Source organism: Aptenodytes patagonicus, chromosome 24 (assembly GCF_965638725.1).
Source record: "Aptenodytes patagonicus chromosome 24, bAptPat1.pri.cur, whole genome shotgun sequence".
NCBI classification, from domain to species: Eukaryota; Metazoa; Chordata; class Aves; order Sphenisciformes; family Spheniscidae; genus Aptenodytes; species Aptenodytes patagonicus.
In genome coordinates this window covers 6520115-6529874 of record NC_134972.1, presented here as the reverse complement: position 1 = coordinate 6529874, position 9760 = coordinate 6520115, and the positions used below count along the sequence as shown (strand labels likewise).

General features: G+C 56.9%; 1 long non-coding RNA gene across 1 annotated transcript; it reads left to right on the top strand.

Annotated features, from left to right (window-relative positions):
* Positions 1 to 599: 599 nt before the first annotated feature.
* LOC143170625 (uncharacterized) lies at positions 600 to 2404 on the top strand. The gene is made up of 5 exons (XR_012997080.1): positions 600 to 657; positions 1146 to 1181; positions 1307 to 1342; positions 1731 to 1799; positions 2290 to 2404. It is a non-coding gene; the product is annotated as an uncharacterized LOC143170625 (long non-coding RNA).
* Positions 2405 to 9760: the final 7356 nt, after the last annotated feature.

Below are 9760 nucleotides of genomic sequence, written 5' to 3'. Positions count from 1 at the left end.
CCCTAATCCTGGGGTCCCTGGTGCCCCAAGAAGAGGGGTTGGTCCCAGCCCCCCATTTACCCAAGGGGCTGGAGAAGGCTCAGAGACAATTCTGCTTAAAGACCCCTGGTCTGAAGCTGGCGTCATCCCTGGGGGAGTCCCAGAGGGAAAGACGGCTCTGGGAGGCCAGCGGCACTGGGAGATGGCAGTGCTGGGAGGCGAGGGGCACTGGGAGGTGGGAGGGATCTGGCTTTGGGGGACTGTTGGAGGATGGTTTCGTGTTGGAGCAGTGAGTCGTCACCGTAGGGTGTCCAGCTGTCAGGGGCGCTCTCTCTGCCTCCCCTCGCCACCCCCAGATGCCTTGGCCCTTCCATGTGCAGCTGCCCCATGCTGGAAGCTGGACTGATGCCGGGGAAGGTGGCTAGATCAGTGCCAGAGGCGGGGGTGACTCTGTGCCGGGGCTGGGCTTGTTGCCAGGGCTGGTGTCTCTGCCAAGCCTGGCTATGCCCTGGGGGCTCTCGGGGCGGGGCAAGGAGGAGTCCTGGGAGGGATAAATCTGCCCCTCACCTTCTCCAGCTTCACCCAGGACTCGCCACACCGCAGAGGAAGATGAAGGTCGCAGTGCTCAGCGTGGCCCTGCTCTTCACCATCCTGCTGTGCACCCCAGAAGATGCTCAGGTGAGTCCCCAATGCCACAGGGAGGGGCTCAAGGCTGCGGATGGGTCTTGGCTGCAGGACATCAGTTCTCCTGCAGAATTAAATTTGCAGTGGTGAGCATGAAACCCCTTGACTTGTCCTCTCCCTTTTCCAAGCAAGGGGCTCCTCCAGGCTCCCCTGCACCTCCAGCCCCGGGCAACGCAGCTTTCTCCCTCCCACAATTCCATGCTAATTCACCCCAGTGCCCTGTCTCTGGGTCCCCGCAACCCCCGTCCTCTTTGGAGGCCGCAAATTCCCCACGCTATCCTTGTCTCCATCCCCACCCCTGGTCCTTGCATGAACAGGTATCCCAGGTGAAACTGGAATGAATGGGGGTGGGGGGAGCAGGAGGGATTTTCCCCCTCAGACCTGGGGGAAGCCATGGGCCTGGGGGGACTGGGGACACCTGTGCCCCACCCACAGCCCCACCAAGGTCCAATCCAGACCACCCCTTTGCTCTTCTTTCCTAGGCATTCTTTGAAGCAAGTGGAAGTTATTACCGGCATGTAAGTAGTGAGGTGGACTTGGAGGGCATCCAGTCTGGGGAACTGGAGGGCACTTTGGTCCTCCCATCCCTTGCTGGGACTGGGGACATCCCAGTGACCAGTGAGGTCTCATGGTCTCTCTACAGAGGGAATTCAAAATCGGGCGAGTGAAGAGGGCTGAGGTAGGTACCATGAGTTCTGCTGGCCCCAGACCCTCCCTTCCCATGGCCACAACACTTCAGGGCATCCCAGTGTGCCCCAGTGCACCCCACTGCAACCCCAGAGAACACCCCCGCACCCCAGTGTTTTCCCAGGGCCCCCATTGCATTCCCATCCATCCCTTTACAACCCAGTACACCCCAGTGCACCTCAGGATGCCCCAGTACACAGCCACGCACCCAGGTGGGCCCCTTCCCCAGGACCCCCACTGCTTTCTGTGCACCACCATACAAACTCATGTACCCCGTTTTCCCCTGGAGGCACCTTCCCCAAGGACCCCATTGCTTTCCCCTGCCTCCCAGTACACCCCAGTGCACCCAGGCGTGTCCCTAACCCTCCCTTTCTCCCCAGCCCCCTGTGGCTGACAAGCTGGTGGAGCTTGCGCGGCAGAAACGCATGGCTGCAGCCGTTGATGGCTAGGTGAGCAGCATCAGGGCATCTTGAGCCTCACAGAGGATTCTGGGCCCCAGGGGATCCCTGAGCCCTCAGGGGTGGGCAGAACGTGGGTGTGGGAGAGGGAAACAGAGGGGACTGTCCATCATCCACGTCCCAGGGTGAGCTGGACAGAGCTGCCCCCATGCCTGTCCCTGCACTCAGTGGGGCTCTACAGACCCAGAGGGTCACCGTGCAGGCCAGGCAGGGGCTCTGGTGCCATACAGACCCCCAGGATCACCGTGAGGGCTGGACAGGGCTCCGGGGAGATTTAGGGGCATCCCAGGGTAATGACACACTGGGCAAAGGGCTCTGTGTGCCATAGGGGTCTCAGGAGAGCCACGTCCTGTCCTGGGTATATTGAGGGCTCCAATTCTCTTCTCCTTCCCCAGGTCTCTGCAGAGAGAGACGGTGGGGACAAGGCCCCTCTCATGTCCCAGCGGACGCTGGGGGTCACGGTTTGGGCTCTGTCTTTCAGGACCGGAGCTGGTGGTGACACCCTTTTCCTGTCCCCCTCCAGCAGCGTGAGGAGATGATCATCCCTGGATGACCCCACCTGATCCCCTGGGAGCCCTGGGCCATTTTCCTCTCATGATCAATAAACCCCTTCAGCAAAGCCACGCTCTGCGTGTGTGTGTGTTTGTGTTTCCGTGTCCACGTCCCCACACCTCTGCCAGCGCCCGGACACCTGGGTCCTCTCTGGCTGCACCACCGTGATGAGCAGAGTGGCTGAGGGACCCCGAACGCCTGGGATGTCTCTGTAAAGGAGATCCCCTTCCCACCCACCACGTGCCCCTAGATAAGGGCAGGTTAGGGCAAACTGGAGTGTCCCCCCATGAGGCTGGGAGAGGCAAAGGGCAGATGGTGCCAGCCCTTGGGGCACCCAGTGTTTCGGAGGCACAGTGGGAAAAAGGTCCTTACCGGGGTTCTAGTGAGCACCATCCCCCCAAATAGCACAATTTGGTGTCGGGGCAGGAGAGGAGCGCAGGCAGACAGCCCGGACCCCTGGGTCCTCTGCCCCGGTCTGGGAGGGGCGGTGGTTCCCTGCCCCATGGACTCAGCACTCCTGGGTTCACAGGAGATTTCAGAGCCCCACACTGGGCCCATGTGCCTTCCTGGACCCCCAGCCCACACCCTTCTCTGGGGCACCCCCCATCACAGGTCAGGAAGGCATGTTGGGGCCACCAGGCACTGCAGAGAATCCCGCACGGATGTGTGGCCCAGCTCCATCACCATGGGAGTGGGAGAAGCTGGTTCCCTGGCGCTGAGCCTCTGTGGATCTTCCCTGATGTCAAGTAGTGGGGTTCGGCACCAGCTGCAGTTGGTATGTCCACAGAAAGGCACAGGTGGGGCTGCTCCCTCTAGCCCGGAGGCCTGCTCTGAGGAGCCCTGGTGATTTGGGGGGCTGGAGATGGCCAACAGGGCCAGACTTTCTCAGGGGAGGAGGAGGGCTGGGGAAAGACAGGGGCACGTGATGGAAATGCTGTCACTGAATCGTTACGGCCTCACCTTGGAAGAGAGCTCTGTGGGAGCTGGGCTAAAGCTCCTTGTCTGTGTGCTGTGCTTCTCCTGCCTCTCCAAACCCCTCACACTGCCAATGGCTGATCTCACAACCTCTCACGGAAAGTCCACACCAGTCTGCAATTGTTGTCCACAGGGAAGGGAAGGGAAGGGAAGGGAAGGGAAGGGAAGGGAAGGGAAGGGAAGGGAAGGGAAGGGAAGGGAAGGGAAGGGAAGGGAAGGGAAGGGAAGGGAAGGGAAGGGAAGGGAAGGGAAGGGAAGGGAAGGGAAGGGAAGGGAAGGGAAGGGCTGGCACTCACTGGGTCTCTCCCTCTAGTCCCAGCGGCAGCTTTTCTCCCAGGGCTGTGGCGTTCACAAGCTGTTCAGCTTTACATGCAGGGAGAAGGCAGACAGATTCCACAGGCCTTGTTCAGGCCAGATGGTCTTGGAGCTGCTGCTGCTGCTGCTGCTGGAGATTCAAAGCTGTCTGTGCTGAGACACTGGCCCTTGTCCCCAAGCCCAAGGCATGTCCCCAGTGCTACTGATCAGCCACACCTGGCTCAGGGATGGGACCTCGGCCTGAGCACGCATCGACCCTTGGGGAAAAGTGTCTTGGTGTCAACACACCGTGAGAGGCAGGACAGTCTCTTGCATTTGAAGAGAGAGACAAGCGTTGGAGGAGTCCTTTCTTCTTCAGCCACCTGCATCCCATCTTGAACCGCTTTCCCAGGGGCCAGTCCTACCCTTGGGTGGGAGGGGAGCAGGGCAGGGCCCTGACTCCACAGGCTGCTGCTCTCCATCCTGTGAGGGTGGGCAGGAAAACCCTGCTTCCCAAGTGCTGGTGGGAGCAGGAGGACAGGCAATGCTGGGGAGGGGAACCACCCTCCCACCTGGCCGGCGTCCACTGCAGAAACAGCTTCTTTTGTCTCTTCCTCCTCCTTCCCAGATGGACCCTTTTCCACACTGTCAGCCTCACCCTTCCTTCTTCTCAGTCTGCACCAAGCGTCGTGCCCTGCACCTGCAGCTGTGCTCCCCCTCTGGCTGAGCCCCTCCTGCCTCCCACCTGCCCCTGCTCCAGCTCGCATAGCCCCAGCTGTGCCCACGGTGCCTCCAGCTCAGGACAGGTTTCAGTCTTCTGCCTAGGGATGCAGAGAGGTGCTTGGTGTCAGGATCGAGCATTGGCACCGGTCCTCAGCCTGTCTCCTGCTCCTGTTGCACAAGAGCTGCCACCTGGGTCAGACCAAAGCACCACGGAGCTGGTGCCCTGTCATCAGCAGTGACATACAGCCGGTGCCAAGGGAAAGTGTTTAAGAAACAAGGAAGGTGGAGAAGGATTTTTTTCCCCCTCTGTCAGTGTGGTGGGTTGACCTTCTCTGGCTGCCAGATGCCCACCCGGCTGCTCTCTCACTCTCCCTCCTCAACAAGACAGGGGGAGAAAATCAGATCAGCTCAAGGGTTGAGATAAGGACAGGGAGATGCTCACCAATTACCGTTGTGGGCAAACCAGACTCACCTTGGGGAAGATTAATTTAATTGCCAGTTAAAAATAGAGTAGGATAGTGAAAAACAAAAACAAAACTAAAAATACCTTTACCCACCACCCCTTCTTCCTGGGCTCAGCTACACTCCTGACTCTTCTACCTTCTTCCCCTGAGCAGTGCGGGGGGATGAGGAATGGGGGTTGCGGTCAGTCCGTAACACTCTGTCTCTGCCACTCCTTCCCCCTCACGTTCTTCTCCTGCTCCAGTGTGGGGTCCCACTCATGGGATACAAACTGCTCCAGCATGGGTCCTTTCCACAGGATACAGTCCTTCACGAATGGACTGCTCCAGCATGGGTTCCCCACAGGGTACAGTCTTTCACGAACTGCTTTAGTGTGGGCTCCCCATGGGCCACAGGTCCTGCCAGAAAACCTGCTCCAGCGTGGGCTCTCCACTGGCTGCAACTTTCTTCAGGGCACATCCACCTGCTGAGGCATGGAGTCCTCCCCGGGCTGCAGGCTGGGTGTCTGCTCCACCGTGGACCTCCATGGGCTGCAGGGGGACAACCTGCATCACCATGGTCTTCACCATGGGCTGCAGGGGAATCTCTGTTCCGGTGCCTGGAGAGCCTCCTCCTCCTCCTCCTCCTTCTTCACTGACCTTGGTGTTTGCAGGGCTCTTTGCCTCACATTTTCTCACTCCTGTCTCCCAGCTGTCCCCAAGTTCTGCCCTGGGGACTCACCCAGCAGCATCTGGGAAGGTTGGTTGTGGGGTGCACCCAGCTGTCATGCTCTGGGGCTGCCTGGAAAGGGGCAGCTGATCACCTCTGCCTCAGCCCAGACTTTGTTCTGTTTCCTCCTACAGTTCTTGGTCACATGCTAACAAAAAAAAAAAACCAAAAACCCAAACCAAAACCAAACGAAAACCCACCCTCCCAACCCAGCCTTTGTGCAAGTGTTTCCCAGTGCAGAGCGATTTCAGAGCAGAGAGGGTTGAATTTAAATGTCTAAAGCCCTTTTGAACACCTTCACAGGCTTTAGCAGTGTTTAGACATAGTCATGATGGTTTTACCTTAAATAGTTTCATCAATGGTGAAAAAAAGAAAACATTTCCCAGGGGAGAGAGGAAACCTCTCCGTTTCTCCCATGGGCTCTGCTGTCTCCACACCTTTGGCCCAATGAAACGCTAATGATGTCCAGGCCTCCCTTCCCAGAGGCTGAAGGAGTGCAATCACAGCCGCCATCCACCCACCCACCCAGGAAACCACAGACCTCTTAGTCTAAGCTCAGCACGTGGAAGAATTACAGAGCAGATCACCCTGGGTGCTACTGAAAGGCATTTAAAGGACAATGCAATCATCAGCACAGTCAACGTGGCTTCACAAAGGGTAAATCCTGTTTAACTAGTTCGATATCCTTCTACGATAAGGTCACCTGACTGGTGGATGAAGGGAAGGCGGTGGATGTGGCTTTTCTAGATTTTGGTAAGGCTTTTGATATTGTCCCTCACAGCATCTTCTGGACAAGTTGTGCAGCTGTGGGATGAGCGGGTTCACGGTGCGCTGGGTGAAGAACTGGCATTCACTGCAGTGAATGGGGCTACATGTGGCTGGCGACCGGTCACCAGCGGTGTTCCTCAGGGCTCAATCCTAGGGCCAGTGCTGTTCAATACTTTGATCAATGATCTGGATGCGGGATTTGAATGAACCATTAGCAAGTTTCCTGATGATACTAAATGGGCAGTTGCTGTTGACTCTCTCAAGGGACAAGAGGACACAGCCAGTCGAAAGTGATTATCCTACTGTATTCAGCATTGTTGCGGCCTCACCTGGAGTACTGTGTGCAGTTCTGGGCCCCACCATCTGGGAAGGATGTGAAGGTCCTCGAATGCGTCCAGAGGAGGGCAACAAAGCTGGTGACAGGGTTGGAAGGCACAGAATCGTAGAATCGTTTAGGTTGGAAAAGACCTATAAGATCATTGAATCCAACTGTTAACTAGCACTGCCAAGTCCGCCACTAAACCATGTCCCTAAGCACCACATCTACACATCTTTTAAATACCTCTGGGGATGGTGACTCAACCACTTCCCTGGGCAGCCTGTTCCAGTGCTTGACAACCCTTTTAGTGAAGAAAGGGTTGTCCTCTGAGGAGTGATTGGAGACTCTGGGTTTGTCTAATTTGGAGAAAAGGAGGCTGAGGGGCGACCTCATAGCTCTCTACAGCTTCCTGAGGAGGTGAAGTGGAGAGGGAGGTGCTGATCTCTTCTCCCTGGGATCCAGGGACAGGATGCATAGGAATGGTTCAAAGCTGCATCAGGGGAGGTTTAGACTGTACATTAGGAAGCATTTGTTTGCCGAGAGGTTGGTCGAACACTGGAACAGGCTTCCTAGAGAGGTGGTCAATGCCCCATGACTGCCAGCGGTTAAGAGGCATTTGGACAATGCCCTTAACAACATGCTTTAACTTTTGGTCAGCCCTGAGTTGGTCAGGCAGTTGGGCTAGATGATCACTGTAGGTCTCTTCCAACTGAAATATTCTATTCTATTCTATTCTATTCTATTCTATTCTATTCTATTCTATTCTATTCTATATATAGTCTCCATAAACCTGTTTTCCAGACTCTCCGTGGCTCCAGCCATTTGCAGAAGGGCACTTAACCAGCAGGGTCTTGCCCAGATCCAGAATCATAAAGTAGTTTATGTAAGAGGGAAACTCCAGAGGTCCTCTAACAGTCCTTTGTGTTCAAAGGTGGGCTGCAGTAGATTCATTTGTTCAGGGTCTTGTCCAATTGGTTTAGGAATGTTTCCAAGGATGAGGCTCCACAGCCTCTCTGGCATCCTGTTCCATTGTTTGACCACACTCATGGTGGGGGACAGGGCACAGAGATCTAAAGTCTAATTAATTTCCTGTGTTGCAACTCCTGCCTGTTGCCTCTTGTCTTTCCATTGTGCACTGCTGAGAAGACCCATTTATTACCTTCTGGGAAGAAATGGGCTCAGAGGAGGCCGAGGGCTGGGCTTGGAGTAAACGGTGGCTCCAGCACCAAGTCCTCGTTGGCCAAGCGCTGGGTGCCATGAGTGTAGGCAGGGTGACCTGGCCATGTGTGGGGCCTGGCCACCGTGCTTAGCACCAACCAGAGCCTGTGGGAGCTAGGACTTGGAGAAAATTATTTTGGTGACGCTGGACTGCAGCTGCTGTGCAAGGGGCTGAAGCAATCCATCTGCTGGCTGGAGATGGTGGGATGAGGGACTCAGGGCCTCTTGGGGCATTTCCCTGGCTGCCTTGTGGGCAGCCCTTGATGGGGTCTGGGCTGTGGGTGAGGCTGGTCAGCTGCTGCCTGCAGGGATGGGGAGAGGCTGCCATCGAGGTGAGCCTGCAGCACTGGGTCCCTGCTCATCCCGTGCTCCCTGCCTGCCTGCCCGGAGAGCAAGAGGAATGTGTGAAAGGGGCAACCCTCCAGGCACCTGTTTCCCCAGCCCTGGTGTCTGCTGAGTCCAGGGTGTTCAGTCCCACGTGAGCGGGCACCGGAGGAGGGCAGAGAACAAGTCCCTCTTCTGCCAGGCCTGGGCCACTCAGCTCCCTCATAGTCCTTGCCTTTACTCACATCGCCACCCGGGCTGCCATGCCAAACATCGGGGCTCTTGTGCAGGCCCTGTGTTGTCTCTGCCAGCTCTGCCTGGATTGTTTGAGCCATGCGGGGCATCTCCTGTGGCTCTAGAGCGCTCTGCCGAGCCATGGGAACGCAGCCGCACAATTACCGCTACAGTGGTGGGATGACTAGCATGCACACTGCGATGACTTTGCAAACAAAACAAATTGCCCGGAAATTCCCATTTCTTGTCTGTAGCCTTGGGAGGTGCCCAGTGCCTGGGGAAGCTCAGGGTCAGGGACTAGTGGGACTGAAATGGGAAGGCTGGTGAGCGGGTGCGTCTGTCTCTTGGTGGCTGTGACAATCCCACAGCTCCTCTTTGTGTGCCTCCCCTGCAGGCTGCAGTGCTGCCAGATCACCAGCACCGGCTGCGGGGACCTGGCCGCTGTGCTCAGCACCAGCCTGAGTCTGCGGGAGCTGGACCTGGCTGATAATGACATTGGAGATGCTGGGGTGCAGCTGCTGTGTGAGGGGCTGAAGCATGCCTCCTGCCGGCCGGAGAGACTGCGGTGAGGGACCCGGGGCTCCCTGAGGATTTTCACGTGCTGTTAACACTCCCTCTCCCATCAGGCCTTTTTCCTACAGCCTTCTTGGCCCCCAGCTGCCAGGATGGAACAAAACTGCTGTTGTAGAGGGCGTGATGTTCACACTTGGGACGTTTTGGGTTGCTTTCCTTTTGGCTTACCTTTGGTCTTGTGCTACGGACTGGAAGCCTACAGACAGCTGGAGCACATTAGTTGTGCTCCCGGGGCACAACTTCTGGGGCCAGCTCATCGCAGAGGAACCCAGTTCCCACCCTCTGAGGCTGCTCCGCAGGGTGAAACAGAGCACAACAACTGGGCCAGTGCAGAGGTGTATCTCAAAAACACGCCACTGACAGGAGTGAAAAGACTCATGGAACCACTCAAAGAGAAAGTGCCCCTGCCATTTCCTTCCACTACTGCCACTCTGTCTGCTGATCTGTGTGACCCCTGGCTACCTGGGCACGGCTAGTTAGCCGTCTCCAAACACATGCCTTGGTGTTTCCAGGCAGTGCCTCTTGCTGGACCGTGCATTCTGAGCCATGCTTCTCTGTCACAGTCCCCACTGTGAGGACACTCTCTTGGGATCCCTTTGCCCAAGGAAGCTTCAAAACCCAACCCAGAAGAAAGGGTTCTCTGAACCAGGAGGTACATTTTTCCCATCTCTGTTCCCCCTAGACTGCTGTAGGCAGCACAGACCCCCATTGGTGTGGCTGTACCTGGGAGCCAAGGCTGGGGGCACACGTGCAGAGAGACACCGCACTTCTCTGCGGCACACTCACACAGACACGAGCGCAT